The sequence below is a fragment of the Mirounga leonina genome, unplaced genomic scaffold, assembly GCF_011800145.1.
Source record: "Mirounga leonina isolate KUSES-001 unplaced genomic scaffold, KU_Mleo_1.0 Mir_82, whole genome shotgun sequence".
In the NCBI taxonomy this organism is placed as follows: Eukaryota; Metazoa; Chordata; class Mammalia; order Carnivora; family Phocidae; genus Mirounga; species Mirounga leonina.
Window position 1 is genome coordinate 46,344,278 of NW_023270825.1, and position 26,479 is coordinate 46,370,756.

Sequence of the window (26,479 nt, forward strand, 5' to 3'; positions counted from 1 at the left end):
GCTCTTCCCTCCTATTCTCTTGAGCTTCCCCCATGTCCTGTTGTCCCCTAATGGCAAATCTCAGATTTTGTAGCATTTGGTGGATTTGCCTACCAATGGTGGACCTCTATTGAACTACCCATCTTCTTACTAAACTGGTATCATATTATATATTTCTGGCCACTTCTCAGTGTCTGTGACCTCTATTCTTAGAAAAAATGATCACATAGATACACGAGGGCTCCAATTCCTCTATGTTTGCTACAGTGGGAGGTGATAGGCTTTTGGCATTAGACATGCATGTGACTGAACTTAGTTTCAGGGCTCCAGATACTGCAAGGGAGGAGAGGCTTTGGGGACTTGCTTATGTAATGTAACTTATATAGAAGGAAGGGAGGGCTCTCTTCTAGCTATAAGCATAGGAGTCTTGCCAAAAGGCAGTCACTTAGAGGGGTGTGAAAAGTCAGACTCTTCTCCTGGATGCTAGACCGAGGGGCCAAAGGGCAAATGTAGCTTTCTTCTCTCATCATCTATTCACTAGGTCCAAAGCCTTCTTCAGCTCTCTCCAGGAAAAATGCAGAAGCAATGGAATAAATGGCAACCCAGGCACAAAATTCAAGATGCAGAGGGTTTTAGGAGATTGGGAGACAAATGGAAGGGGGAGGACCAAGGAGGGACTCCCTCAAGAGACTGGGAGCTGGGCAGTTGTGGGGCCTGCATCTAGAGCACAGATCTGAGACTCTGCTCTCTAAGGAGGGACAGGAGCCCTAAGGGCAGCTCCAGGAGCCCAACAGGCTCAAGGAGCTACTTCCGATTTTCTGTTGAAGGTGGCTTTTGTGTGGAACATTTCATAGCTGTCATAGGGGGCACGATTGATGGAAAGATGCCAACAGACACAGGACAGGAACAAGAAGTTTCATAATGCTAAAATGATAAAGGATGAAGTTTTGGAGTCAGGCAAAGCAGAAGACCAGGTGACATGCTCTCAGACCCTGTCCAGGCTTCAGGTTCCCAGGCTTTGACAATGACATAGAGCTACGGATGAAGCCAACCAGGTGGAGTAACGGTTTTACCAGACATGAGAAACTCACCTTGCCCATTCTTACAGCTATTTCTATACCTTCTTGAGTCCTTAACAGACCCCTAATTGCCGGATGTAAGTAATTGATGTAAAACAACGATAGCACGTTGCAAATGTTTCCTGCAAGATGGTTAAGCAAAGATGAATTCTCCAAGATCACCCTGCAACTGGCCAAAGTTTTGGGATTGTTGGAGATCTATTCCTAGAACTGCAGTAACTGGCCACGTCTGAAGTTAGACATGGTTCTGAACATATTCTAGGACTCCTTATGTATAATCAAATGACTTTTTTGGTAAAACACTTTGTGGTACATTTTGTTCTTTTTTCCATTAAAAAAATTAAGGTATAATTTGCATATAGCAATATGTACCTTCTTAAAAGTATAGTTCTGTAACTTTTAACAAATGCATACAGTTGTTTAACCACCAGCGCAGTCAGGATATTAAACAGCTGCATCACCTCCTCCATCCCCAAATTTCCTCATGCCCCTTTGCAGTTAACTTCTCTCCTGACCTCTGGTCCCTGGCAACGACTGATCTGTTTTTATCCCAATGGTTTTGCCTTTTCCTGCATGTCAAATAAATGGAATCATACAATATGTAGCCTCTTGTGTCTCTGGCTTCTTTCACTCAGCTTAATGCATTGGTGATCCCTGCATGTTGTCCTGTGTTTTTTGGGTCCCTCATTGCTGAGCATCTTACTCTTGTGATGTTAAGAGTGTTGTGTATACACTGGCGTGGGAGGTTATATGGATCCAGGCTGGGACATTCAAACAGGGCATACAGGAATCCAAAGAAATTTTTCAAGTGATTGAGTGAAGAGAGTTTGAAGTAAGATATTTAATTTATTTTACTTAACAAACACCTGTAGATTGTTGCTCTGTGTCTGATATTGTTCTACATGTTTTATAAAAATAACTCCTTTCATTCTCAATCCTCTTAGGTTGGAGCTATTATTACTCCCATTTTATAGATGAGAGAACTGAAGTACACAGAGGTTAAGTTACTTGCCAAAGGTCACATAGTTAAGCAATGGAAATGGGATTTAAAGCCAGGCAGCTTAATTGTTTTGTTTTGTTTTGTTTTGTTTTCCCCTGCTCCAAATCATAGCTGTCCAAAAAAGACTCACCCACGGTAATAAAGAGAAAAGACAGCAAATTCAAAGTCTGGCCATTGAAGGAAGCAGTCTTCCTTAAGGTCCTAAGTTATATTAATTTGTGCAGTAGGGATGAAAATAACTACATATTTAGAAATACAGTTGTAAATTGTTTAAAATGTAAATCCAGGATATCTGCAGAAACTGCAAATTTTCTGTAAATTAGTGAGTCTGCCTTGATTTAGGCAAATGATCTAATATGGACCAGAACAAAACAATGAACATCAACAAAAAAAGGCAAAATTCCACTCAGAACAGATAATGAAAGAAGAGGTGTGCAATCGATATCATTCATAAACATTTACTGAGCACCATGTGTTCACTGTCTCCTTGGTATAGGGACCCACTCTGAAGTTAGATCTCTCCATATTAACTGTAGTTTGTTTCTATTTATGGTTAGATTTATTTAAATGTGCATAGTTCTTTACACAGTAGTAATTAGGTTCCTAACAGTCTTTATACAGTGCTAAATTTAAAGACGCTCTCTAATATTACTAAATATTTTTATCAAATAGATTTGATTGGTAAATGCCACCAAGACCAAGGTACCCAAAATGAACAGAAGGGAATGTATCAGAAAGGCATAGTTTTGTTTCAGTATGTTACACTCACCTATTAAAGTAGCCCCCAAATTGGAAGCACTGGGATCCATCTACTCACTCCAGATAGAGCTAATATTATTTGCTTTCACTTTCTCAAACCTAATGCTTTATAGAACTATTATATTATTTCCTTTTTTTATAACAGGAAAGGTACCAAACTTAAGTGCAGATGAATACCTATTCATATCACAAAATAGTTAAAATTAAAGAGTGACAATATCAAGTGTTGCTAAGGATGTGAACTTACTGGAATTCTCATACACTGCTGGTAGGAATGTAGGCTGGTGCAACCACTTTGGAAAAATATTCGGCAGTACCTACTAAAACTAAAAATACATATAACCTACGACCCAACAATTCCACTCCTGAGTATACAGCCAACAAAAATATATGCTCATGCACACAGAAAGGATAGACAAAAATACTCTTAACAGCTTTAGAAATTATAGCCAACAATTGGAAACAACTCAAGTGCCCTTTAGTAAGAGAACAGATAAATAAGTTTGGGTAGATTCATACAATGGAATACTAAACAGTTTTTTAAAAAAGAATACTAGCACATGCAACATAGGTGTATGCCACAGACATAATTATGAGCAAAAGATAACAGACACAAGAGAGCAGCTACTGTATGACCCATTTTATGAAAAACAGTCAAAACTAATCTATGGTGAGAGATGTCCAAAACAATGGTTACCTAGGGTTAGTCATGTTGTTAGCTATTGAGTAGAAAGAGGCATGAGAACCTCTGGGGCACTAGAAATGTTCCACATCTTGATGTGGGTCATGGTAATATGTGTTTGGCAAAAGACACACACACACACACACACACACCCTTATATGTAAAAAGCGTTAAATTGTATACTTAAGATATCTGCACTCTATCATCTGTATGCTGTATTTCAATAAAGAAAATTAAAACATTTTTCTTTAGCCAATACAGGCACTGTAGCTAGAAAAGCAAGGATTTCATAATTCAACAGATCTAGGTAATCATTTGTTATATTGAATTTGAACAAATTTCTTTGTCTCCCTGATTTCAGTTTCCCCATCTGTGTAAATGGAATTAAAAATAACCACTTTTCAGAATTGTGTAGATCACACAAAATAACAAATATTAAATGCTTTCATACACTATGCATGAAGTACTGTTAAAAACAGTCATCATAAATTTGGAAATCTGTAAGTCTCTTCAGTGTTGAGCAAGGGTTGTGTGTAGACCTGTTGGGTGGATTATCTGATTCTCTAGGTGGGTACTTTTGTTTGAGTTGCTATTTACTATCAATTAGTATATTTTGGAACTCTAGAAGTATAAAAGTTAACTTGCAGAAAATTGCTAGCAATGCAAATGATTCTTGTCAAAGAGAAATGCAAATTAATTTTGTCCAGAAGAGATAAAGCTGTTTTCTGGATTGGAAAGATAACTCCAAGATTATCCTGTTACCTCGACCTTTAGGACATGAACCAGATCTACACCTAAACTACAAGTCTTATTCAAGTGTTCCTCTTTCTTTTTCAGCCTCTGTAAATACTTCCATCTTTCTAATTCTTTTTGAACCATCTTGCGGTTCCCTCATTCATGAGTTAAAAAGTCTTTGGCACGTGCTCCCTTTGAATGAGTCATGCTTTTAACTTTAGATGTGACAATACTTAGCAGAGTGCTTTGCTCATAGTGTTGTTCAATAAATTTTAGCTCTTATTCTCATCCAGCTTTTTTCCTCTCTTCCAAGTCTAGGCATGCAAAATAATATAAGATGAGGTGTTTCTTTGATAACAGGTTTTACAATTAATGTATATTTTATTTCATCCATGTTAAGATTCTTTAAAAATAATGCTAAAATATTTTACTGCATTTATAAAAACAAGATTTTTACTACAGGCTGGCTTGGAGTCCTTTTTTTAGTTGGGAAATTGGAGCTTAGGGGCAAGAATGGATAATCCTATAAATGTGCCTTACAATTTTTTTTTTTCCAGGTGCATCTGTTTAAGAGCATGTAGAGGAACATGGACCATGAGAAGGAGAGGTGGGTTAGATGTGATATATTTTGGTCATGTTATCCAAAAGCGAACGGTAGGTGACTATTGGGTGCTTGCTGGGATTGTAGGGAGGGAGGGAATACCGGTGAGGCAGCTGATACATGGAGTTAACTATAAAAACACATATTTGTATGGCTTTTTATAATTCTAAAAACTTTTCACACGCATGGTCTCATTGGACTCTCAGAACACCACCATAAAATGTATTTTTCCATTTTGTATAAAAGAAAACAGAGGTATGAAGTGTTCAAGGTCCCTCAGTAGAATGAATTAGTGACACTGCTGAGACCAGTCCAGAGTCTTGTGCTTGCCCTGTCACATCACACTGCCTCTATTTACCCGCCAAATCCACTTGGAGCATAATCTTCCCCACAGCAACATCTCATCCTGCAATATTCAAGTTTGAGCATCAGAGCTTCTTTTTAAGCACCTGCCAGTGAGAGATCTGACAATTAGGAGCAAGACTAACATTTACAAAATAGTAGGAAACAGAAAAATACAGTATTTTAGCTAAGATTTTCTATTTTGTTAAATGATAACATTCATTCCCAATTCTGAAAGGAAGAGACTTTGGGAGCTTCATAAATTTGGGTTTTTCCTTAATGGGAAGTTGTAAGTTCAGTGGCAGGAGTGAACAGTCCTGTAAGTTTGCCTTGATATGTCTTTCTTTAGGTACATCTGTTCAAGTGTTTGTGAAGGAGCATGGAACAGGGGAAGGAGTAGGTTTGAGGTTGATATGCCCAGGTCAGTGTATCTCAAACCAGTGGTGGGTGATATTCTGGCACTGCAGGGAGGGCAGAGGGAACCAGGGAGCATACTCTGAAAACCCCTATCTTATTTATCTCTCTAGCCTTGGATCTCTGAAATATTACAGGTAAAGAGAGAGAGCTGGGAGATCTGGAGGTCTGAATATAAAGTAATTTTTCTCCTTCTCAAGATAAAAGACCTGGAGTAAGAAGGTAGGTTTAGATGCTGAAAGAATAAGAACCCTGGATGCTTGGTTTTTCTCTTCACTTCCTATTTTCTGGCTTTATGTCTCTTATCTGATATGATTAGCTCAGTGTTCCTTCCTGCTCCACATGGTAATTACTGAATCTCAGCTCCACTCTCTTCCACAGAGCCTGGGGCCATTAATAAACATCAGATTAGCCTAGAAGCTTTCTTTTGTCTCCTCTTTTGCTTGTTCCTCAGAGGGCATTTAAAAAAAAAAAAAACAAAAAAACCCTGAGTCTTGGTAATAATTCCAGGCACTAAAGCCTAATTCTACAGAGTTTGCCTTCTGTTCATTTGCATTCCACTACTTTGGTGAGGACCCTGCTGACCATTGGAGTCCCCCGCTCTTTTTAGCACGGAATTTGTATAAACGGAGAAGGACAAATTCCGTGCTAAAAAGAGTTCTAACTCAAAGCATAAAGGAAAATGGGTCTCTTTGGACACAGCAGAAATATATGGAATGCCCTAAAGGGAATGGAAAAGAAAATCTATTTCCAGAACATTTGCATTCTATTAATGAGTACTTCAGGCCATGTACCCAGTAACTTTGCATTCATTACAGCCCTCATTGTGTTCCCAGAATCTGCTTAAGCAATGTCCCTGATGCTTTCTTTCTCCCCCATAAAAAGGATTCTCCTAGAAAATTAAAGTGGTTTAGCAACCTCATGAGGTTTTCCTACCCACGACCCAGTGGCGCTGGCATCCACAGGGCACATGAGCACAAAGCCTGTTGCACAAGGCAGGAAAGCTTTTCTTCTGACTCGCTACCCTCTGGAGGGAATAACATTAGCGTCTTGCCAGGCTTTCATCTGCTACCTTTTCCCAGCACTTGACTCTTGTCTCCCAGCTGGTTGACAAGCTCTGTTCTCAGTCACCAGGGAAGGCCTAGCTTCTGTGTGGCTCTTACCCCAGCAGGGAAGCTGGGGCAGGCAGAAGCCAGGCAAGCCCAGGATGGAAACCATCACAATGCTGGCACTCCCGCACTGCTGTGCAGATTCGACATGCTGAGCACCAGCCATGCTTTGGAGGATTTTTTATATATAGAAAAATAGGCATTTGCATTCGTCTGGTTACCTTCTCCACAAGCCTCACTGCATTATTTATTTAATGCACTTTCTGAATGAAGTCAACACTCTGCAAATCGATTTGCCAATTTTTTTTTTGTCTCTTTCAGTAATTGTTCAGAGAATAAGGCCATGTTTCTAACTCAATTGCTATTGCACGACGAAGGGGACTTACAGGCATTCTGATGCTCATGTTGAGCGCATCTCAAGCCAGCTACATAAGCTAGGAAAATGCGGTGGATCCTGTACTGCCCATGACAGCCACCAATATCGTAAAAAGAGGGAAAGTGGCAAGAAGTGGTGGCTGTTCTGATAGGATGGCGATTTCATTCATCGTCCCAGCAGACGGCACACGGGAATGATGCTGCGATGAACCGGTATGGGGAAGGGTGAGTGACATTCTGTAGAATCCGTGTTCCTGGAGGCTTTTCAAAGAATCAATACTGCCATTCTTTATAACCCTCAAATATCACACACCTCATCCCCTCTACCTGATATTCCACAAAGAGTGGTTTTCATTCCTTTGATTTAAGGTTTCCTGATTCTTGTTTAAAAAGGTGTACACCAGGCTTTATTACTCATTCCCACATTAGTGTAAAGAAGTATTCGATTTTTCCCGAAGAGTAGGTGTTGAGGGGGCACATGTTACTATCTTCATATTCACAATCTTATCCAATTCCTATCCTATTCTAAAAAGGGCTCTTTTTGCCTCTTGCTATAGAGATAATGGGTAGCAAGAACTAGAAGTTGCTTGGAGATGTTACAATGATTTATTTTAGAAAGACATGAGAAGAAATTCATGGACCAAGAAGAGCTGGAGAGGAGTTTTGAATGGGAAGGAAACATTATGCTAAATAAAATAAAACAAGCCAGACACAAGAGGACAAATATTGTATGATTCTACTTACATGAGGTATCTAGATTAGGCACATTCATAGAGACAGAAAGTAAAAAAGCATTTCTCAGGGACCGAGGGCAGAAGGGGGTGGGAGTTACTGTATAATGGATGTGGAGCTTCTGTTTGTGATGATGAAAAGTTCTGGGAATGGAAGTGGTGATGCTTGTATGACATTGTGAATGTACTTAATGCCACAGAGTTGTACACTAAAACATGATTAAAATGGTAAATTTTGTGTTACATATATTTACCACAATAAAATACACACACACACACACACACACACACGAGTTTTGAATGGGGAAAGGAGAATCAGTGAAAGACGGAGATTTTTATGGAATGTTTAGAAGAGAAGAAAGATTTGGGGGGAGGTGTGGAAATTTTTACAAAAGGGCTGGAGATGGATTTTCCATGAAGTTCTCACTAGGACAGACCCCTTTTTAAGTTGCTGGGACTCAAGGGCTATATTTACATACTCATATTATGTTCTTCTTCATACGGAATACCCCTCCCCCAACTGAACAAACTTCAGACCTCATAAATCTAAATCATGAGTGGGTCTATAGAGAAGCAAATGAATGATGTTAAGAAAAATTTTCCAAACACTGAAAGGCGAAATGACTTCCTTTTTGTGCTAGGGCCCTGTGTAATAGGCCTTGGTAAGGGTCATCTGAATTCAGAAGGGTATAAAGTTGTCTAACTACCAATTATTTATTAGACCATTTAACAGTTTGTAAGGGTAGCCTTTAAACTTTGCAGAAAACTGCTAATGCAAATGTTTTTTTCCTATTGCTATGGACTGCATTGTGCCTCCTTCCACTCTTCCTCGGTTTGTATGTCAAATCCCTAACCCCCAGTATGATTTGGAGATGAAACATTTGGGAGGTTATTATATTTATGTAAGATTATGGTTGGGGGGGAGTGCCTCATGATATGATTAGTGCCCTTATAAGAAGAGACACCAGGAAAAAAAAAACCAAACAAAGCAAATACAGTCAACTAATATTTGATAAGGAAGCCAAGAACACTCAATGGAGAAAAGACAGTCTCTTTAATAAATGGTCCTGGGAAAATTAGATATTTACATGTAAAAGAATGAAACTAGATCTCTGGTTTACACCACTTGGAAAAATAATTCAAAATATATTGAAGACTTAAGTATAAGACCTGACACTATAAAAATTCTAGAAGAAAACATAGGGGGTAAACTCCTTGACATCGATCTTGGCAATGATTTTTTTGGACATGAGACTTAAAGCATGAGCAATAAAATAAAAATAAACAAGTGGGACTATATCAAACGAAAAGGCTTCTGCTCAGCAAAAGAAGCCATCAACAAAGTGAAAAGACAACCTATAAAAAGAAAATATTTGTAAATCATATATCTGATATGGTTTTAATGTCCAAGATATATAAAGAACTCATACAGCTCAACAGCAAAACAAATCAATCCAATTAAAAAATGGACAAAGTAACCTGAATAGATTTTTCCAAGGAAGATATTCAAATCGCCAACAGGTACATGAAAAGATGTTCAACATCATTAATCATCAAGGAAATGCAAATCAAAACCTTACACCTTTAAGAATGGCTGTCATCAACAAGATAAGAGATAACAAAGGTTGGGAAGGGTGTGGAGAAAAGGGAACCTTTGTGCACTGTTGGTGGGAATTGTACCAACTGTACCAACTGTAAATTGGTACAGCCACTGTGGAAAACAGTATGGAAGTTCCTCAAAAAATTATAAGTAAAACTACCATTTGATCAGCAATTTCACTTCTGGGTATATGTCAGAAGGAAATTAAATCACAACATAAAGGAGATATCTGCATCCTCATGTTCATAGTAGTATTACTTATAATAACCAAGACATGGAAACAACCTAACTATCCATTAATTTATGTCCAATAAATTTATCCAGTTAGTGGATAAATAAGTTGTCTCACACACACACACACACACACACACATTGCAATACTATTCAGCTATTAAAAAGAAGGAAATCTTGCCATCTGTGACATGACTAGATCTTGAGGGCATTATGCTAAGTGAGATAAGTCAGACAGAGACAAACACAGTATGATTTCACTTATATGTGGAATATTAAAAAACAAACAAGTGAACTTATAGATACAAAACACAGATTTGTGATTACCAGAAGCAAAGGGCTGAGGAATGAGGGAGTTGGGGAAGGTGGTCAAAAGGTACAAACTTCCAGTTATAAGATAAATAAGTACTGGGGAGGTAACATACAACATGATGAATGTTGTTAAAAATGTTGTATGGTATCTTTGAAAGTTGCTAAGAGAGTAGATCCTAAAAGTTCTCATCACATGGAAAAATAATTTGTAACTGCATGAGGTGATGGATGTTAACAAACCTTATCGTGGTACTCATTTCACAATATATACACACGTCAAATCATTATACAGCACACCTTAAGCTTATACAGTGTTGTGTGTCAATTACAGCTCAATAAAACTGGAAGAAAAGTATAAATTAGTTTTTAGATATTAGACTGATTTCTTTGAAATGTAACACTATGTTGGCATTGGCCATGAGGTAGTTCAATTATATTAGGATTTCTCCAGATTTATGTTAAATTTGAGTTTAGGTTAACATTTGAAGTCCACCTCCCTACTGGCCATGAGATGAGGAGGAAAAAGCACCAGATAATATCTGATTGCTAACAGGAAATTAGTTTCTCCCTTCCTTCTCATAGGATAGGTTGCTTATGCAACATGGTACTCTTCTGTGATCCCTTCTACTATAATACTTCTCCCTGTGGATTGTGGTTTCTGATACTGATGGTCTAGGTTTTATGGATGAAGGCTGCCCTTATTGCTCTCTTCATCTGTGTTCATCCCTTCATTCAGAAAATATTTATTGGACACACAATATGTGTCAGATACTGTTCTAAGTACTGAGGACAATGCAGGGATTTAAACAGGTAACAATTCCTGTCCTGTTCCCATGGAGATTATATTCTATTAAGGAACACATACAATAAACAAACGAATAAATACATGTGTTGGATGGTGGTTAGGTGTCGGGAAAAAGTTTTAAAAAGCAAAGAGGGATAAGAAGTGCCAGAACCGAGGATGAGGAGGTAAGTTGAAATATTAAGTCAAGTGGTTCCTGGGACTATGACAATAAAGCTGTTGGCATTAAACAGTGTTCAGAGTTGGGGAACTGGCAAAGCAGATGTCTGGAGCGTGAGCATTCCGGGCAGAAAGAAAAGCAAGTACATAGGCCTTGAAGCCAGGACATGCTTGATACATCTGAGGACTCGCAAGGAGGCCACTACTGGCATGAACAAAAGAGAGGGTAATAGCACACAGGTCAGAGAAGTGTAGGGGGAGAGAAACACATGGCGTTGTAGGGCCTTGTCAGCCATATTAAGGATTTAGCTCTTGCCTTCAGGGAAATGGGTCCCTTGGGGAAGTTTCTAGAGGAGGAACTTTGCCATCTAATGTTTGAAAAGAATCACTTTCGCTGCGGTATTGAAGCTTGAGTGGAGGAGAAGCAATAATGAAAGCAAGGAGACCAATTAAGAAGCTATTGCAATAACTCAAGTAAGAAGCATTGGCAACTTGGACCATGGTGGAAGTAACTGGAGTGATGGGAAATGGTTAGCTTCTGGATATATATTGAAATTTGCTGATGGATAAGATGGAGGGTCTGAGAGTAAAAAGAAGATACAGGGATGACTCTATGATTTTTGGCCTGACTAATTGAAAGGGTAGTTAGAATTGCTATTTCCTGAGCTGGAAGAATTGTAGGAGGAACCATCTGAAGGTAAGGAGGAGTTCCATTCTGAACCTGTCAAACATGAGATGCAGGTTATCTATCAAGCAGAGATGTCCAATAGGCAGTTGGCATGCGACTGTGGAGTTCAGGTGAGCGGTCTTTGCTAGAAATATAAAATTGAAAACATCAAGGAAAAGATGGCCATTACAGCCATGAGAAGAAATGAGCTCAGTAGGGGACTGATGTACGTAGAGAAGAAGTCCAAAGCCTGAGCACTAAAGAGCTGCACTATTCAGAAGTCGTTACGATGGGAACAAACCAGTAAAGGACTCTGAGAAGGAATGGCTAATGATAGAGGAGGGAAAAACCAGGCAAGTGTGGAATCCTGGAATTAAGAAAGAAGAAAGTGCTTCAAGAAAAAGGGAGTGATGAGCTAAGAAATGCTACCTATCGAGCAAATAAGATGAACACTGAGAATCGTCCACTGAATTTTGCAGCGGGTGGAGGTCTCTGGTGGTCCCGATGAGAGTAGTGTTGTGGGAATGGTGGAGGGGAAATCCTGGTAGACTGAGTTCCACAGAGAACAGGAGGAAAGAGATCAGACAGTGAAGACTGACCACTCTTTCAAGGGATTTTACTATCAAAGGGGGCAGAGGAATGGCTCAGCTGCTGGAGGGGGGTGTGGGATCAAGATAGGGTTTTTGTTTTTAAGATGGTAGGAAATAGCTATGCAAACGTGAGTCTGTAGTGTGTGAGGAGGTGGGTTGCACGAGGATGAGAGCTGTCGCCTGAGTACACTGGAGTGAGAGAGGAGAGTGAGATGGGCTCCAGCGATAATGATGATGAGCTGTGGAATCTGAGCTAGATAAAGAGGGAATGAGGGATGGAGGGATAGAGAAAAGGGGGTAGGACGCAGCCTGTAGGTATGTCAAAGGGCTGCTGGAATTAAAGAAGTTTAGAGTGGGAGAGAGAAACTGCCAAGGTCAGCAGATGGTGGCTGGGATGGAGAAGGGGTCATTGCTGATGGCAATGACAAGTCCAGGATATACCCATGGGAGCGGACACCTGAGGCAGGGCGGATAAGACCCTGGGAGGACTGTGAGGCTGGGTGGGCAGGAGGTACCCTGCTGCTTTATGGAGGTGGGTTCTGTTCTGGCTGATCAGTGTCTTGGCCCTATCAGCTGTTACATATGTGAAGGTTACTCCTAAGTCCAAGCAATTGAAAGTCTCACCAATATGGACCTTGACATCCCCAAGAATTGTAATAGGAGCCTTTGGGGAGTGTGACAACAGGCTAAGAGCCTTCAGGGAGTGAGGGTCTGTAATGACTGCACATCAAAACATTAGGTGGGAGGACGAGGCTAACCCTCCATGCTGTCTCCAGCCCTGAGCCGCTGGGATGTTCCTGAAGGGTGAGCACAGAACTATAGGGTGGGGAAAACCCAAAAAGGATTACCAGAGGAGAAGAAAGACCCCCAAATGGAGTACAATCAGAAACAAATTTCACCAGCTTCACAATTTAGTCTTGGAGTAGTCCAAGCAATTGTACTGGTCCATAAACTAGGCTACCTCTTGTGGCCGTAAGAATACTTAATTCATATGTGCTTATAATTCGTTCCAGAATTCTGTGTGCCTGTGAGTCAGAGAGAGATCATAAGCGAAACTACTGAGCCCAGCAAAAAGGATCTGTTTTCTTCTGCTTTTGTTATCATCTTGATTTATTCCTTCCTCCCTTTTTCCTCCTGTCTCCCTTATCAGTCAGAGCCAGGAGAAGCTATATCTAGAAGTGTTCAAGGTCTTCTGATTCTGCTTTCCTTTATGATAACAATTGGGGCCTGGAACCATTTTCAGGCGGGCACATCTCTGCTGGTAGAAGACCCAGAGCTCTGGAAAGGAGGAAAGTCTCCCAAATGAAAGAGCTAATCGAAGACCAGGCCCATCCACCACCCATCTACTTTGACGTGTCTTCCTGAGGCCTGCAGTGCCCCACCCATTATGAGGCAGCCTTCCCCAGGACTGTGGCTTTCACCCCATGCTGACTCAGATCTCTGGGGGTGGGGGTAGGGGATGATAGGACTGTTTGGGACCATCAGCCACAAAGGCACCACATAACTCATGCTGAGGAAGCTAGTCGTTTTTTCACCAAGTCGTTTTTACCGAGATTGTCATACCAATTATCGTGGCCACTGCCTCAAAGGAAAATGGGACCTGCCTTCTTCCCCCATCCTTCTATACCCCCAACATCTATCCTGCATTGTTCTTTTGTCTTCTGTAGCTTTATGCTTCCTTAGTCTGCTCCTCCCACTCGACCCTTTTCTCCAAACTTTTTACCCCTCCTACTATGCCCTCTGTAGCCACCATTCCGCAGAAAATGCTTCTCCATTTTTCCTTTACAATAGTATTCCACCACCACAAACTGAAGCCTACCTTCTCCCAAAGGCGCATGGTCTCTTTCTTCCATCTCCCGTGGAGGTGCTGTTTTTCCTGCATGTCTGGAGGCAGGGGTTGGAGTCAGGATACACCCTGCCCCCTGGTGCTGCTTCTCCACCATTTGTAAACTCTGCCAAAGTTTATGCCTCTTTTTTTTTTTTTTTTAAAGATTTTATTTATTTATTTGAGAGAGAGAAAGAGCACAAGAGGGGGGAGCGGGAGAGGGGGAAGCAGACTCCCTGCTGAGCAGGGAGCCCGATGCAGGACTCGATCCTGGGACTCCAGGATCATGACCTGAGCCGAAGGCAGTCGCTTAACCAACTGAGCCACCCAGGCGCCCAAGTTTATGCCTCTTGATGTTACCGTTTTCTACCTCCCATAAACCCTGAAAATCTAGACATGTGGCCTGTATCCTAAGTTTTCTCACCACGCCCAAATCTGACATAATTCTGGGATATTTAAACATACGTGTGGATGATTATCCAATACACTAGCATCAGAGCTGAGCTAGTTGCAGCCTGGAAATGCTTGATAGGAAGGGATACCAGTCTTTCTAGCTCTCTCACTATACCCACTCTTCGAGGGATTACCAGGACCGACATTCCTTTTCCTCCTAATTCAGCAGTTGTCAAAATTTAACAAGATGAGAATCACCTGGAGGACTTGTTGAGTCAGAGTGCTGAACTCCAACCCCAGAATTCCTGACTCAGTAGGTGGTCTGAGATGGGGAGCAAGAATTTGTATTCTAACAAGTTCCCAGGTGATGCTGATGTGCTGGTTTGGGGGCCACACTTTGAGAACACTGTGCTAATGTATGTGCCCAATGGTTCGCAAATTACCTTCATATCAGAATTCCCTGGGGAGCTTCGAAAACTCTGGATGTTTGTGTCTGCGTCCCATGCCCTGCGATTGATTTAATTCACCTGAAATATAGCGTGGCCTTTGAAGTTTTTAAGAGATCCTAAGGTGATGCTGTGTACCAGTAAGTTTGGAAACAGCTGGTATCAAGACCTTCTATCTTCCCCTGCTCTCCTACCCATCCTCATCTATGTGGTTAAGCATCCAAACTATACCTCCCACCTGGATATTTCCCTGTATCCTTGTGTGAGCCTCCTCCCCTGAGGAAACCTGTGTCAATCCATCTGCTCATTGCTCCTAAATGCTAGCCATCCAGTGTGGCTGGAGAAAACCACATAGCTTTCTCATTCTATGGCTCACCCTAGTTGTGCTCACTCATTGGCTTTTAACTTCTCCTTGGTTCTCTCTAGTCTCCATCTCCCTCACTATAATTATCACTATTAATAATTAACAATAATAATGTCAAAACTTCACCATTCTAATATCCCTGTGTGAACTCTTCAGACGACCTTCTACTTCGTTGAGTAAAACTGATTCCATTAGAAATGGTGTCTTTCAATTTTACACTCTATCCAAATAACAAATTTATCTGTAGTCACACCCTTTCTTTTACCCCTTCATCTCAGAGGATGCACCCCTCTTTCCGTATACCTTCGCCTTCCCCTCTCTGCCGGCTCTGGACCCTCTGCTCCAGCTCCTCATCTTTCTGGACTCCGCTTCCACCTCCCTTCCTTATTGCTCTCTCAGACACATCCCAGCTACCATTTCTCAGCCCTTGCTGCCCACTGATGGCTGACTCAAAAGTAGGAGTAAATCCTTCCACGTGCTTCCTTTGGAGGCTTTAGAATTTGGTATTCAGAATTCTTGGTCTTAATTTTTTTTTTCTTTTTTCCTCCTGCCTTGCCATGTGACAAGGGACTCTGCTCACACTGTCAACACCACACTTCTCTTTATTTCTAAAACACAACTTCTTTGTTCAATATGTGAGGCACTGATGCCTCAGCAGCATAAAGCTTTATACTGATGATACCTTTGTGCACAACCCATATTTACCGTTCAACAAAAGTCAGGCACAGAGCTCCTGTCAGCACAATGAAGCAACACCAAATCCAGCAACCCTTTGGGGATCCCGTTGTCTGGGGATTTGAGGGTCTTCTATTCACATGCTGACAACTCCAGCAGAGGCAGGGGAAGAAAAAAAAAGAAGGAAAATGACAAAAACACACACAGGAAGCGCAGTCCAGGAAGGAAATCAACAAGGCAGACAAAAGAGTGTCTGTGTAGTTTTGTTTGCTCGACTAATACAATTAAATAAACCTTGGCTTAGGAAGTGCGCCCCCAATTACTGTGGCCCAGGTGTCAGACTGGGTCTGCGGGGCTAGGTGATATACAGGGGATTTCTTTCATCGTGGCTGTGAAAAACCTTACCACTAATTTATAGCAGAGTACAACTGTTGCTTCTATTCAAAATACAGAATAATTTAGGAGGGATAGCAGAGAAAGCTCAGGTACTAATTTTCCTCAGAACATATACTTAATATATCAAACAGTATATTCATATAGAATCACACACTATGCATGTGATGTTAAATGTTTCATTTATATAAATTTCTTATTTTGACACAATATAAAAATAGTTGACATCCAAAGCATGATATTTAAAAGAACAAACTGCTAAATTGGGCCTTACCAAATTAAAAACGTCTATGTTTCAAAAGACACCATTTAGAAAGTTAAAATATAAGCCACAGACTGGAAGAAAATATTTACAACCCATGTACCTATAAAGGGCTTGTATCAAGAATATATAAAGAACTTTTACCATTCAGTAATAAGATAATCAAAAGATGTGAATAGACATTTCACCAAAGAATGTATGTACCCATGGAAAGAACATGAAAAGATGCTCAACAGCATCAGTCATTAGGGTAATGCAAATTAAAACCACAATGAGATCACCATTACACACCCACTAGAATGACTATAATAAAAAAAAAGACAGATAATACCACATGTTGGTGAGGATGTGGAGAAATTGGAACTTTTATGCATTGCTGGCAGGAATGTAAAATGATACAGCCCCTTTGGAAAACAGTTTGGCAGTTTCTTAAAAAGTCAAACATAAACTGACCAAATGATACAGCAATTCCACTCCTAGGAATCTTTACAAGAGAAATGAAAACATACGTCCACATAAAGCCGTAGATATAAATGTTTATAGGAGCATTATTCATAATAGCCTCAAATGGAAACTTTTCAAATATCCATCAACTGGTGAATAAACAAAATATGGTAAATCCATACAATGGAATAATATTCAACAATTAAAATGAAAGAACCACTGATTTATGTTACAACAAGGATGAAACTTGAAAACATTATCCTAAGTGATGAAGGCCAGATGCAGAAGACTGTATATTCTATGTCTGATTCCATTTACATGAAGTGTTTAGAAAAGGCAAATTTATAGAAACAAAAGCAGATCAGCGGTTGCCTAGCATTGGGGGATGAGAGCTGTGATTAACTGTAAATGCGCATGAGGGAAGTTTTTAAAGCGATGGAAGTGCTCTAAAACGAGATTATTTTACCTTGATAAAGCTGTATTTTAAAGAAGTGACCAATTCATAGTTCTTTAAATTACCACTGCATCAAATTTCCATTTTTAATTGCTAGAAATAAAACATGAGTAAACTCTTTCAAATATGGTGTAAAAAATAATTACCCATCCCCCCAACCCCAGTCTCAGTCATTTGGTACACACAGAGAAGAGGCTTCTGGGAGCTTCTGGTAGTTCATGAGGATGGTCAACCCTGCATCTGACCAGACTGATAGGAGGAGTTGGCCATTAACACCCAGACTGAACCTTGGGCGTCTGCCTTTGGCTCAGGTCGTGGTCTCAGGGTCCTGGGATGGGGCCCCGCATCGTGCTCCCTGCTCAGCAGGAGGCCTGTTTCTCCCTCTCCTACTCCCCCTGCTTGTGTTCCCTCTCTCGCTGTGTCTCTCTCTGTCAAATAGATAAAATCTTTAAAAAAAAAAAACCAAAAACAAAACACCCAGACTGAAAAGTCTGCACTCCTCTGTTCTCACTTCCCCTTCACAAAGGAGAGGAAAGCCAGGAGTCTGGATAATCTACAAATTAGATAATGATTATTGAATGCTAAGATAGTCAAATCATTTTTTTTTTCCAGAAACCAGTTATTTTTGCTATCATCATATATTAACTATGGTTAAAGCTCGTCTTGTTCATCCTTTTGGGCTGTTCAACCGCATAGAATAAATGCACTTGTAGTATTTTCTGGTCTGGGACTGTACTGAAAGGTGTGGGCGAAGCACCAGGACCATCTCCAACGTTCACTGAGCATCTCTCACTCATTAGGCATGTAAGCTGGAGAGCCACACAATGAAGATGATGCAGCCTTTGCACTCAAGGAGTCTGTAACCTGGCTGGGAAAGAAAGCTAAGAAATGCTTATTAGTAGACAATTAGTAAATGATAAAAAGCACTATAAAATCAAGGTAAAAACCTCAAAATGTTGCACTACAATATGGTTTGGATTCTGTACTGCTTGAACATTCTGTCATTTTTTTTTTGAGAAAAGTCTGGATAGCTCATATATAGGCTGTGGCTGGGTAACTGAAGGATTTGTTATGTTTCTGTGACAACTACTTATTTAGTGATGTTTTCTGGTCTGTTTTTTAAATTGTATGAATTACAAAATTGTTTCATTTCCAAGTCAAGATCTCATCAGTAAGGTTGAGCCAAACATGTATGTGCGTGCTCTCATCTACGCAGCTGCAAATTTTCTCTCTCTCTTTTTTTTTCTTTTTTTTGCTGATGCACTCAGTCCTGCAAAATGGCAATGCTGATATTATAAGAAGTTGCCTTTCTGTTCTGATGACTATAAAGGGCACAGGGCAAATTTCTCAGTACTATGCATGGGCATGTTAGTTTACTTGGCCTTCCAACCCACACAGAGGTCCTTGGCAAGTGATGCTAAGTGTTTTCCCTGAGTTTCCCAGCAAAATCCAGATCTGTTAAGTGAAGGCAGACCACCATGATTTGTACTGATACTCTTGATCCTCTTCTGTGGTGAAGGGAATGGCCTCATTAGTGATTCCTTTCCTATTAGAAAGTCACCCCAACTTTTGAATATACATGTGAATTGTGCATATTAATAGTAACAGCCAAGATTTTTGCAGACAAATCTGCACTCAGTTTATACAGCATTCCTATAGTCTTTAATACATTTAGCAAGTTGTAGAGATAGGAGTCATTGTTTAGCATAAGGTCAGGATTGAGGTTGGGGTATGAAGTAATGCAAATTAAAATAATATCTTTCCCATCTGCTTTTATTCCCATCTCATTGTATTTATAGACCTCCACAGGAATGGAAATGGCAACATACCTAGGCATTGCTCAAGTAATCCTTTTATGTGTGAATGTTCCTGGGGTGGAGAGGTTCTATAAAGTACATTCCTGTTTTTTCTATTTGTACCTGCACCAGCCTGAAGATACTTCCAGAAATGAGACTATTCCTGCTTCCAAGGCCTGTCTCATACTTAGCCTCAACCTGCTGCCACCTCCTAGAATGCTTCACTCATATTCCAAATTACATTATAAGGTCTTATTTCATCAGAAACATTATCCTGACTTCCTTTACAATCTTGTCTTGAAATGCAATACAATGCAGAATATTATATTATTGAAAATGATGCTTACCCAACTGCTTAACTCTTGGGAGAAAAAAATCAAGTTAGACCTTTATTTCACATGACATGCCAAAATAAATTCAAGTGGATAAAAGCATTAAATATGAGTCCATCAAAACATAAAAATACTAGAAGGAAAGATAGCTAAAGATTTATCTGTTTTATGGCTAGGAAAGCCCTTGCTAGAAAAGGTTAAAATCAACTGAAAAAATCATAAAGGAAAATATTGAATTGACTACATAAACAACAGAACCTATATGTATGTGAAATTATTAATGAAATTAATGAGTAAGCAAGAAGCTAAAAAGAGTTGTGAAAATATCAATAAAAACTTATTTAAATTAATAGGAAAATTGTAATATTTCTATAAAAAACTAATATCCCCAAAACATGAGTAAGCAATTTGTAAAAGAAACCAATTTATAAATGGCCATTTTATTTTATTTTTGCCTTTTTTTATATTTAAAGATTTATTTTTTAGAGTAGTTTTAGGTTTACAACAAAATTAAGAAGAAAGTACAGAGACTTCTCATATTTGCTCTGCCCCCTAACATGCATAGCCTCCCCCTATAAATGGCTATTTAAAAATGTTGAAGTTTCATCCTCATCAGCAATGGAAGTAATAAGAATTAAGGCAATAGTAAAATCTGAATTTTTTTTTTTTTTAAAGATTTGTCAGTCTGATGGGGAATAGCTGCCTAGTGTTGGGGGAGAGGCAGCAAGAAATGCCTTCTCTTATTTGTGGGAGAATGAACTGGCCAAAACCTTCTGGAAGACATTTTGACAGGATGTATCAAATGCCTTTAAAATATTCATATGTTTTGACAGATTAATTCATCTGCTAGGAATTTACATTATGAACCACACACAAATGCATGTAGAAGAATGTTATGTTATTTACAATAATTTCTAACAAATCACAAGTAGCGTTTAGGTCCAACATTAGTGGAGTAGTTAAGGAAATTAGGGAGCAACCATATAATAAACTATTATGCAGTCATTAAAAAATATTTGGGAAATATTTCAGATGACACAGGAAAATGTTCCTGACTTCATAATAGCAAAAGGAAACTGCAGCAGTATAAAATGTAGTTCAGCCATGGAAAATTCATTTTTAGTGAATATAATAAAACATGTAAAATATTTACTGTACCTTTGAGTAGTGGGATTATGGTTGATTGTTTTTATTCTTTATACTTTCTGAACTTATAAAATTATCTACCATAGAAGGCATCTGCTTTTAATAAGAAAGAAAAATGTTTTTTCATGACACCATGAATAATAATATAAAAAATTATGATATTCAACATCCTATGATATGACTACCTCAAACTAAAAATGGTTCTGCACAGTGAAAGAATCAACAAAACAAAAAGGCAGCCTATGGAATAAGAGAAAATATTTGCAAGCCATACATGTGATAAGGGGTTAATATCTAAAATATTTAAAGAATTCCTACAATTTAATAAAAACAAATAATCTGATTTTAAAATGGGCAGAGGATCTGAATAGACATTTTTCCAAAGAAGATATACAAATGGCCAACAGACACATGAAAAGATGCCCAACATCACTCATTATCAGGGAAATGCAAGTCAAAACTATAATGACGTATCACATCACACCTGTCAGAATGACTGTTATCAAAAAGATAAGAGATAACAAGTGTTGATAAGGATGTAGAAGAAAGGGAACCTTTGTGCACTGTTGGTGAGAATGTAAATTAGTACAGCCACTATGGAAAACAGTATGGAGGTTCCCCAAGACACACACACACGCTGGAATATTGTTCAGCCACAAAAAAGAAGGAAATACTGCCACTTAAAACAACAGGGATGGACTTGGAGGGAATTATGCTAAGTGAAATAAGTCAAACAGAAAAAGACAAATTCTATCTGATGTCATTTGTATAGAGAATCTAAAAAAGTCAAGCTCACAGGAACATAAAGTAGAACAGTGATTGCCAGGGGCTGGGAGATGGGGGAAATGAGAAAAATGTTGGTCAGAGGATATAAACTTCCAGTTAGAAGATGAATAAGTTCTAGGGACCTAGTGTACAACATGATGGCTATAGTTAACAAAACTGTATTATGTACTTGGAAGTTGCTAAGAAAGTAGATCTTAAATATTCTCACCACATTCACACAATGTAATTGTGTGAGGTGATGGAGGTATTAAATACTAACCTTATTGTGGTAACCATTTTTGCAATATATATGTATATCCAATCATCACATTGTACATCCTAAACTTACACAATGTTATATGTCAATTCTATCTCAATAAAGCTGGAAAAAAATATTTAACAATATGAAAAAATTATGATAATCTTAGTGGAAAAGCAGAATTCAAAATATTAAATACAGTATGTTTATGCTTAGGTAAAAATAAATCTTATCCACAGAAGTAAAGATAAAAATTACTTAAATGAGGGGTACCTGGGTGGCTCAGTCAGTTAAGCATCCGGCTCTTGATTTCAGCTCAGGTCATGATCTCAGGGTCCTGAGATTGAGTCACATGTCGGGTTCCACGCTATGCGTGGAGCCTGCTTGAGATTCTCTCTTCACTCTCTACCTCTGCCCTCCCTCACTCTCTCTTTCTCTCTCTCTCTCAAAAAACAAACAAACAAACAAAACAACCCTAAATGTGACTGTAGTTCATTTTGGGTGGTGAGACCACAGGTGGCTTTTTTCTCTTTTCCATTTGGATCAAAATGTACTGATGAATTTTTATAGTTTAAAAATGTCAGCCATTTGTCAAGTAATTCATGCAACAAACAATGATTTCATAACTACTGTGTGCCAGGCCCTGTGTATGCCAGTTGCTGGAGATTCCAAAATTGTTATGACAGAGTTTTTGCCCTGAAGGAAATCACAGCCTAGTATAGAAACAAGAATAAGATGAAGAAGAAAACACATGATTAAAATATCTGATCATGGGGCTCCTGGGTGGCTCAGTTGGTTAAGTGTCTGCCTTTGGTTCAGGTCATGATCCCGGGGTCCTGGGATGGAGCCCTGCGTCGGGTTCCCTGCTCAGCTGGGAGTCTGCTTCTCACTCTCCCTCTGCTCCACCCCACTCATACTCTCTCTTTCCTTATCTCAAATAAATAAATAAAGTCCTTAAAAAATACCTAATAGTAAATTCTATAATAGAAGAAGGGACTGGCTACTATTGGTGCTTTTGGATCCCAGAAGTAGGGCAACTAATTCAGACTGACTTGGAGAATAAGAGTCATCAGGGGCAAATTCCACATGAGGGTCACAAAATAATGACATGCCATAATGGACGGTTTGAAGAGGGGGTTAAATTTGTCATGTATTCAGATGGCAATATCTTAATCAGGGTGACGTGATGTCACGTGAAATGCTTTCAAAGGAGGAGTCTAGGATGACCTGCAGGCTTCTGGCTTAAAGGTGCTGATATCCTTTAATAAGACAGGAATGTTGTTTGGGGGCAAGATGCTGTCCCCAATCTTGGTCGTGTTGAGTTCAGTGTACCTGTGGGCTATACTAATGGAGGTGTCTTGTAATAGATAAGAGTTTGGGAGACAGAAGCAAAGATCTTAGTTGTGTGAATTTGGGTGAAGAACCCAGGGAGGATGTAGAGAGTGAGAAATGAAGCCAAGAACCTGGGACAGGGCTCAGGGAGTCTGCTTCTCACTCTCCCTCTGCTCCACCCCACTCATACTCTCTCTTTCCTTATCTCAAATAAATAAATAAAGTCCTTAAAAAATACCTTAAACACACACATTTAAAGAGGCACCTGAGAAGAATCCCTCAAGAAACAAAAACCAAGAGAGAGTGAGGTCCAGAAGCCAAGTGGGAGAGAGCTATGGTTAGAGGTGCTGAGTGCTACAGAGAGTGCCAATGAATGAGAGCTCAAGAGCCACGGCTGGAGCCAGACCTTCTGTCCAATCTGTAAACGAAGGGAGAGCAAGGTAGGAAGAGAAGCTGGAAAGATGGGTGAGAAGATGGGAGTTGGGGAGTAATAGTGCTCTTAAGGCATTATTAAGGTCCAGAAGTATGTTACTAACATCCAGAGGAAACCCACATGTGCCAGACGTTAGGGTCTTGGTATAAAAAGCAAGTAAGATATATATCCCTGCCCTTACTGAATTTAAGAAGTTATGGGAGACAGGCAACACCCAAAAGACTAGCTAAAGAATAAGTACTTTTCTTAAACTTCTTCCATACTTGACTCCTGGTCACAGAATCTAATATGTCAGTTAAATGGCTCTCAGCAATACATGCCTGCCCTTCTGAAACCTGAGCTGAGAGCCCAACCAAGCTCAGACAATGTCATCTCCAAAGAGGTTCTTGTCCTCTGTTACGTTCAGTTGCACTTCAACGGTTCTGCTGCTAGACTCATTAAATGCTCTCTATATCCAGCCACCCTGAATCCCTGCCAGGGCAATATTGTCATCCAAGAGCCTCTGATACATTTATCTGTCCCCACAGAAAAGCCATGTCTATTCAAAGGACAAGTAGGCACAGATCTGCTCCCTTCAGGGGTGCAAGCCACCTAGTTGCTGGCATGCTCCTCTTGGTCCTGACGTTGTTTTGTGGTTTCTAGGGTATGTTTTGTCTCCCCATGTGAACTGTAGACCCTTGTAAAATTGGGAGATGAAGTCTAGTTTTTCTTATGCCCCACAGACTCCAGTGCTCAGTACTTTGTGTAGCCCGTGCCCCTTCCCCCTTTCTTTCTGCTTTGAACCTGGACATGATGTATGGAGTGGGAAGGGTGATCTTGGGACCGAGAGGTGACCAAACACAAGGGAAAGGTCTAGAGCATCACCGAGTTTCTAACCATGACATCATCAAGCTTCTGAATTAATGCGGGCAGCCAGCTAATATAATAATTTATGTTATGAGAGAAAAATGCTTTTTGGCCCAAGCCACTTGTAAATTGAGTTCTGGTTCCTGCAACTATATGTCATCTACCCAGCATCCAACCTCCCACTTCCTCGCGAGCAGAATCCTGACTTCGTTCAGATATCCCTCCCCCCTCCACTCAGCTAGGTGCTCAGGTGATACGGATTCCAGCTCGGGTTCCCGGGGTGGCACTGGTCGGCCAAGTGTAATCCCATTCCCCTTGCCGGTGTTAAGGAATCAGTGAGGCACGGGGTGGGGGAAGGGCTGAAATCTGTTTGGGGCTTCCGAGGAAAGGCTCCTACGACCGATCAGTAGGAAGAGTCCGTCTCTCCCCTTCCAGAGAATATTGCTGTGTCCAGGTTTGATATCTTGAACTATTGCAGGCACCTTGCTGCTCCCCTGAGGATGATGCCAACACAAAAGATTGTGGGGTGAAGAGACAAAGACAACCTTGGTCTTTGTGGACTTTGTTGCTCCCCTGAACCAACTGGCTTGGAAGGCCGCCTAACCCTTGAGCTTCCTGCGCTGCCACGATGTAAATTTCTTTATTCTTTCATGTAGTTTGAGTTGGGGGGTTTGTTACTTCCCCTGAAAGCACCTTTGCAGATAATGAGGGTATTTTTTAAAGTTTTGTTTTTATGACAATCTAACTCCAGCTTTTTATAAGAAAAAGTACATCAAGCATCAGCCTGTGTATTTAGCATTTTCCAATGCTGACTAGTATTCATTTCCTCCCCCCGAAGGTAAAAACTTTACAGACAAGGGTTTAGCTCAACATGTGTCCTGAAGCAAATGTTAATTTTATCCTGGTCAACCTGACCCAGCCAGAAGAGCGCTCTGATTTATTAAATTTATGTGTCTAAGGAAGAGCGAGAAATCGAGCCAATAATAGACTATCTTCACTGATAGGGTTTTCGGGGTGGGGTGGGGTGGGGAATGAGCCAATGAGAAATAACACTCTCACTTCCAATAAGACTTGAGGAGGAGAGACCAGTGATTCTCTCATCCGAGGAGCTGGGGCTGGTGCAGATGGCATTTCCCTGACCCCTAACATTTCAGTCCCTTCTGGGGTTACGAAGATGGGGACCCCAGTGAATGATCTGTGGTTGGTGCAGTTAGTACTAATTAACTAATACGAATAATTAATACTATGTCTTGGAGTCATTTCATCCCAAGGGGAGGAAGGCCTTGAAACCTACGAGGTTCGTACAGCTGACACAATGCTTCCTACATAAAAGGCACCTGACGCTACGTGTAAATGGATGAACGAGGGAAACTAAGACAGGTGGGACCATTTCTATAGTTTCCCCTCCCCCAGCACATTAGTCCAGTAAATTGTCCTCTTTGTCTTGTTTAGATGTTCATTGCTGAACATAGCTGAACTATGCAGGTGGTTTAGGGGGACTTGGAGTAGCCTGTCTGAGGTCACTGAGCTATTCCAGAAGCCTTCTGCAGCACACTGCCTCAACTCCTGGGCCAAAACTTTAAGCCCAGAACCTTTCTAGAAGCTGTGGGCCAGAGGAAGGCCCTTCCCAAAATATTGCTTAGGCACCCAGGACTTAAGCACACGTTGCCGACTCCAGTCCCCGAGTCTGCCGTGCTCTTCTGAGAGCATGGTTGCCTGAGTCTGTCACTATTGCCTTGACAAAGCCTTCAAAAACGAACTTGGAACGTTCCAGGGATATAGCCATGTCCCTCACCCACTCACGGTGATAATCCCGAGACTGTGTTCCCAGACAAAATATCAAATGTCCACCTTGCTTTTGAGGCTCTTTGGAAGATGTGTTTTCTTAAAAGGCTTAGATCTTACAGTTATTCAAATGCAGGTTTCCCCCGCTATCCGAAAGTAGAGCATTCCTATGAAAGCTTTCGTAAGCAGAAATGGAGTAAAGCGAAGAAGCAGTTCCCATTAATTTACATGAAAATTTTTTTGAGCATTCCAGACCCCAGAAAGAACCTCTCTTAGGCATTTCTGATACCTTAGGATACGTCTTGCTAACTGACTCACAAAGCAAATCGAGATAAAGTCCAGATGCTCAGAGATGCAGCTGG